This window comes from Equus asinus, chromosome 20, assembly GCF_041296235.1.
Source record: "Equus asinus isolate D_3611 breed Donkey chromosome 20, EquAss-T2T_v2, whole genome shotgun sequence".
Lineage (NCBI taxonomy): Eukaryota > Metazoa > Chordata > Mammalia > Perissodactyla > Equidae > Equus > Equus asinus.
The window spans coordinates 14,650,468-14,657,340 of record NC_091809.1 but is presented as its reverse complement, the minus strand read 5'-3'; positions in this window follow the sequence as shown (position 1 = coordinate 14,657,340).

Here is a 6,873-nt window from a genome sequence, read left to right as displayed (position 1 = left end):
GGGCGGTGGCTCGGGTAGCGGGCCGGAGCGCGCTTATTGGGCTGGGCGCCACCGGAAGTCCCGCCCTCCAGCCGTCATGGGCGGGCGACGCCGTCGCTCAGGGCCACGTGCGGGGATAGAGGAGCGCGGGGACCAATGAGAAGAGGGGTTGGAGCAGAGCAAGTTAACGGGATTGGATAACGGATACAGCCAAGGGGCGTGACCCAGGGGCCTAATGGGAGGGGGCGGAGGTTATGGGAGGTGAAAGGGAAAAGTGGGAGGAGGGAAACTCCTCTCAGGGAGTGAAGAGGAGGGTAGCCAGGCTCCTCGGGGGCGGGGCTTAGGTAGGGGGCGGCCCATGGGCCGCCACAGGAGGAGGGGCTTTAGGTAGGAGGCAGGCCATTGGATACCACAGGAAAGAAGGCCCAATCAATGTAGGGGGCGGGTATTGATAGACCGCTCCCCAGAGGAGGGACTTGTATAGAGCTGCAGGCCATTGGATACCACGAGGCGTTCCTCAAGATAGCGAGCGGGCATTGGCTACCACAGGAGGCGGGGCTTAAGCAACTGTCCGCCATTGGCTATCGCAAGAGGAGAGGTTGAACTCAAAATAGGATGCGCCATTGCCTGCCCAAGGGGGCGGGGCTTAGGCAAAGGGGCGGGGCAAGAGGGGTGGGTCTTAGAACAAACAGCCCCAAAATACAAAGGAGTCCTGTTTCTTCTCTCACGGAAAGTGCATTGAGTACCATGTGCCAGAGCCAAGACGTATCCAATATACATGTTAATTTAGTCAAGGAAAATGTATTGAGCACTGCGTGGCCAAGTCACTTAATGCCTCTGTGCCTCAGTCTCCCTTCCTGTAAAATGGGACTCGTGATGGCTCGGATCTTAGAGGCGCGTGGGGATTAAACGACTTTCCTACCGGTCGAACCTGTGGCCGCCAATAGGAAATACCGGGAGCGCTGCATGCTGTTCCCAGGCTCTTGAAGAACTCAATGTCTAGCTGGGCAAAGAAATGTTAATTTTTTTGTAAATTAGGACCCGCGTTGGGAACTCAGAGTGAAGGAGCTAGAGGGCTTAAGAAAAAGGCTGAGTGATGGGGGAGCCTTCGTCCATCCTGGGGGACCGGGAGGGCTTCCTGGAGGAGGCGGCTTAGCCAGAGACTTGAAAGATGAATGGAAATCGGCCGATATAGTGAGATGGGCGCTGGAAGGGCATTTGAGGCAGAGGGATTAGCAAAAACAGAAGTCAGAGTTTGGGATGACTGAGTCACTGGGAGGAGGCAGGGAGGGAGGAAAGGAGGGAGGGGTCTGCTGAGGGTCCATCATGGTGCCTTGCGAACCTCAGGGAGACGTCTGGGTTTTATTTCAACTTCTTGGGAAAGCTTTCTTGGCGAGATTTCATCCCAGGGTGCAAAGATAATACTTTGGTCTCAAGAAACATCCTTATGTATGTGCAATATATCTCCAAAAAGACTTTCTTCTCCAAAATTAAACCTAGACATGCCACATGACCCAGCAATTCCGTCCTTAGGTATCAACCCGAGAGAAAGGAAGTCAAACATCCGCACGAGAACCTGGACACCAATAGTCGCAGCAGCATTATTGGTAACAGTCAAAAAGGGGACATAACCTAAGTGTCCATCAACAGGAAGATGGCTTACCCGAATGTGGTCTGTCCTAATTCTGAATACTATTCGGCAATAAAAAGAGACAAAGCGCTGATACACGTGACGACAGGGATTAATTAACCACAAAAACATTATACTCAGTGCAAAAAGCCAGACTAAAGGTCACATAGCTTATGATTCCAGCATCATATGACATTTCATGGAAAGTCCAAAAAAGGCAGATCTTTCAAGACAGACTGGATCAGTATTTGCCTTGAGCTGGGGCTAGGGGTCCAGAGTAAGTGTGAAGGAATGTGAGGTTTCTTTTTAGGGTGATGGAAATATTCTAAAATTGGATCGTGGGGATGGATGTAGGACTCTGTAAATATACAGTAAAATGCCTTGAATTGCGCACAAAACAGGTGAATTTTAGGGTGTGTAAATTATATATCAATAAAGCTGTTTTTAGGGGCCAGCCCTGTGGCCGAGTGGTCAAGTGCACGCGCTCCCTTTCGGTGGCCCAGGGTTTCGCGGGTTCGGATCCTGGGTGCGGACCTGGCGCCGCTCATTGGGCCACGCTGAGGCGGCGTCCCACATGCCACAACCAGAAGGACTTAGAGCCAGAATATACAACTATGTACTGGGGGGCTTTGGGGAGAAGAAGAAAAAAAGAAGATTGGCAACAGATGTTAGCTCAGATGCCAATCTTTCAAAAAAAATAATTTTTTAAACAGCTGTTTTTAAAAAACCTTCCTTAGGCTGCTATGGGGATAAGGGCTTTAGGTAGAGCTGTCAGATAAAATTCAGGATGCCCAGTTAAATCTGAATTGCAGAAACACAGCAAATACTTTTTTAATATAAGCATGTCCCATGCAATATTTGTAATATACTATACTGAAAAATTATTTGTTACGCATCCTACAACATGGATGAACCTTGAAGACATTGTGCTCAGTGAAATAAGCCAGACACAGAGGACAAATACTGTCTGATTCCACTCACAGGAGGTCCCTAGGGGAGTCACATCCACAGAGACAGAAAGTAGATGATGGGGGCCAGGGGCTGGGGGAGGGGTGGGGAGTCAGTGGGTTTTGTTTTTTCTTTTTGAGGAAGATTAGCCCTGAGCTAACATCTGCCACCAATCCTCCTCTTTTTGCTGAGGAAGACTGGCCCTGAGCTCACATCCGTGCCCTTCTTCCTCTACTTTATATGTGGCATGCCTCCACAGCATGGCTTGCCAAGCGGTGCCATATCCACTCCCCGGATCCGAACCCGCGAACCCCGGGCCGCCGAGAAGTGGAACATGTGAACTTAACCACTGCGCCACCAGGCTGGCCCCTTTTGGGTTGTTTTTTATTGAGACCATACTGGTTTACAACATGGTGAAATTTCAGGTGTACGTCATTACACGTCATTTTCTGCATAGCCTACAGCGTGCCCACCACCGACAGTCCAGCTCCCATCTGTCACCATACACGTCTCCTGTGCCCAATCCCCACCCCCGTCCCCTCTGGTAACCGCGTGTGAGTGAAATGATACAGCGTTTGTCTTTCTCTGTCTGGCTTATTTCGCTTAACGTTAATAACTTCAGGTCCATCCATGTTGCAAATGAAACGCTTTTGTCTTTTTTATGGCTGAGTAGTATTCCATTGTGATATATACACCACATCTTTATCCAATCACCAGTCGATGGGCACTTGGGGTGCTTCCACGTCTTGGCTGCAATGAGCGTAGGGGCGCATAAATCTTTTTGAATTGTTGCTTTCATGTTCTTTGGATGAATACCCAGTAGTGGGATAGCTGGGTCATGTGATAGTTCCATTTTTAGTTTTTCTGGCAAATCACCATACTGTTTTCCACAGTGGCTGCACCAGTTTGCACTCCCACCAGCAGTGGATGAGGGTTCCCTTTTCTCCACAACCTCTCCAACACGTTGTTATTTCTTGAAGAGTTAGTGTTTCATGGGGACAGAGTTTCAGTCTGGGCACATGGAAGTTTCTGGAGATGGTTCCACCAAAAGGTGAATATACTTAATCCCACTAAACTGTACACTTAAAAATGATTAAAATGGTGAATTTTATGTTATAGATATTTTACCACAGTTAAAAAAATTAATAACAGAAATCATCAGTAAAAAATAGCTGACATATTTCTTTAAAAATGATTAAAATTGTAAATTTAATGTTATACACATAACATTAAAGTATTTGTTATTTATCTGAAATTCAAGCCTAACTGTGCATCCTGTATTTTTATTTGGTACATCTGGTCACCCTCGCATAGGGGCGGAAGTCACACAGTGAATGAGGAAGATGGTGCAGAGGGACCCAAACTAGGCCAGGGTACAGATGGGGAGACTGAGGCCCGGAGAGGGGCATGCCTTACCTGTGGTCATACACTGAGTCCAGGAGTTAGCATGCTGCTTGTGTAGGCCCCTACCTCCAAAGCATGCCCCCGACTCTTTTTTTTTTTTTTTTTTTTTGGTGAGGAAGATTGGCCCTGAGCTAACACCTGTACCAATCTTCCTCCATTTTGTATGTAGGATGCCACTGCAGCATGGCTTGCTGAGCAGTGTGTAGGTCTGCATTGGGGATGCAACCTGCAAACCCCAGCCGCCGAGGTGGAGCCCATGCACTTAACCACTATGCCGCTGGATGTGCCCCTCCAGAGTTATTCAGTGCACACTTCTCCCCCAGACCCTGAGCCCGTGCAGAAATCCAGCCTGCCACCGACTTCCTGCCCAGACCTGGCTGAGCTATGTCATGCAACTGGAAACAGATCAGGCTGTGAAGGAAGCTGGGGGCAGGGTTCTCCGAGAGAATCTGTGCACTTACCGGGCTGGGATAATGAACATTTATCGACCAGGGCACGTTACACAATAGGCGTTTAACATGGATAATTCCATTCCCATGTCAGTTGTTATTTTTCATCCTTGCTTTGGGGATGGGGAAACTGAGGCAGAGGTTCAGCACCGGGCGTTGGAACCCCGAAGTGTCAGAGTCCGTTTGCCCCAGAGCTTCCCCCAACCTGAGCCAGAAGGATAACTTATGCAAATTTATTCTTACCGTTCAGGAGGTCAGAAGCCTGAAATGGGTCTCATTGGGCTAAAATCCAGGTGTGGGCAGAATTGCACCCCAGGAGGCTGCAGGGGAGAATTCATTTCCTTGCCTTCTCCAGCTTCTAGAAGCCACCCGCATTGCTTGGCTCTATAATCTGGGGTCATCTCCCCATCTCAAGATCCTTAATTTAATCCCACCTTCAAAGTTTCATTTGTCACAAATGTTGCCACCTTCACAGGGTCTCAGGGTCAGGACGTGTTCATCTTCAGGGGGCACTATTCTGCTGGCCACAGGGATTAAGAGGATGGGCCCCATTAGGTTGAAGTCATAGGTCTGCTTCTTATAAGCTAGGTGACCTTAGGCAAGTGACTTTATTTCTTTGGGCCTCAGTTTGCTCATCTGTAAGATGGGAGTGACAACAGCGCTTGATTTATGAACAGAGCCGCCGTGAAGATTACATATAGAATACGGACCAAGCCCTCAGCAAAGTGCCTCCCATCTAGTCAGTGGTCAGTAAATATTACCAATGATTATTATAAGAGGGAGGGGCTTCAGGACCTCAGAGTAGACTCCATGCAGTGTAAGGAAGGTAGTCAGGGAGGGCTTCCTGGAGGAAGAGGATTGAGTTAGACAGATCAAGGAGAGATCTCTTCCAGCCGAGGAGACTGCCTTGGCAAAGTCCTGGAGGTGAGCTGTGAGTAGCTCCAGGTACCTGAGGCAGAGAAGGAAAAATGTGTGGTGACAAGAGATGAGGTTTCTGAGACCCCCATGAACGTCAGGATCTTGAACGCCAGGCTCAGCATCCTTTTAGGACTTGCCTCTCAGGGAAGGGAGGTGGGTCTCTGCCATTGCCTGGCTTTGCGACGTTGGGCCATCTCTTCACGTTTATTTGAGGTTATAAGGAATATGATCCTTTATTTCACAGCGCTAAACTGTAATTTTCAATATTTCCAATTTTTAGAAAAGATAAAAAGGGCAGCACAAGGAACACGGTATGTTCTATTATTTAGCTACTGCTGCATAACAAATCCCCCCAAAACTTAGTCACTTAAAACAACAAATATTTGTTATGTTAACTTGAAAAGCCTCCAAATGTGTTTATTCAGGAATAGCCAAAAAAAAAATTGCAATTTGGGACGTTCTGGCTATGGTAAACCATAGGCAAATACAACAAAGGAGGGAGCTGCTTTTATAGAGAAAAAAGGGAAGTGGGAGGGGCTATCCTAAAGCAAGTCCATTGGAGGAAAGTAATGGTTCAGGGTGGCAACAGCTTCTCATTGGCTGAGCTGCAGCATTTCTCATTGGCTGAGCTGTGGAGGCTTCTCATTGGCTGAGCTGTGGAGGCTTCTCATTGGCTGAGCTGTGGCATTTCTCATTGGCCGGGCTGTTGCCGGGTGGAGAGAGAAATCTCCCTTCAGTGAGAAAGTCTTTCACTTCCTGTCCAAGATGCAAGCTTTTGTCTCTTCCTGTTTGGTGCAATGGACGATGTGTGATAGGGCATGAGAGCTCCCCCTACAGGCCTTCCCCACTCTGATTTAGTTCAGGTTTCTCTTATGAGTTTCCACAGTTATCCCATGCAGATTCTGAGGGTCAGGGATCTGGATGGTTGTGGCCCAGGGTCTCTCATGAGGCTGCAGCCAAGACATCAGCCAGGGCTCCATCCTCTGAAAGCTCCAGCAGGGGTGGCTCCCTCACATGGATGTTGGTGGAGGCCTCAGCTCGTCACCACCAGCTTGTCACCACCAGCTGTGGGCCTCTCCACAGGACTGCTTCAGCATCCTCACAATGTGGCAGCTGGCTTCCCCCCAGAGCAAGGGATCCAAGAGAAAGAGAAGGAGGAAGATGCAGTGCCTTTCATGATCTGAATCAAAATCACATACTATTGCTTCTGCCTTATTCTATTTGTTAAAAGTGAGTCCCTGGGGCTGGCCCGGTGGCACAGTGGTTAAGTTTGCACGTTCCACTTCAGTGGCCCGGGGTTCACCGGTTCGGATCCCGGGTGCAGAGATGGCACCGCTTGGCACGCCATGCTGTGGTAGGCATCCCACGTAGAAAGTAGAGGAAGATGGGCATGGATGTTAGCTCAGGGCCAGTCTTCCTCAGCAAAAAGAGTAGGATTGGCAGCAGATATTAGCTCAGGGCTAATCTTCCTCAAAAAAAAAAAAAAAGTGAGTCCCTAAGAGCAGACCACACTCACAGGGAGGGGAATTCAACTCCACCTTCAGA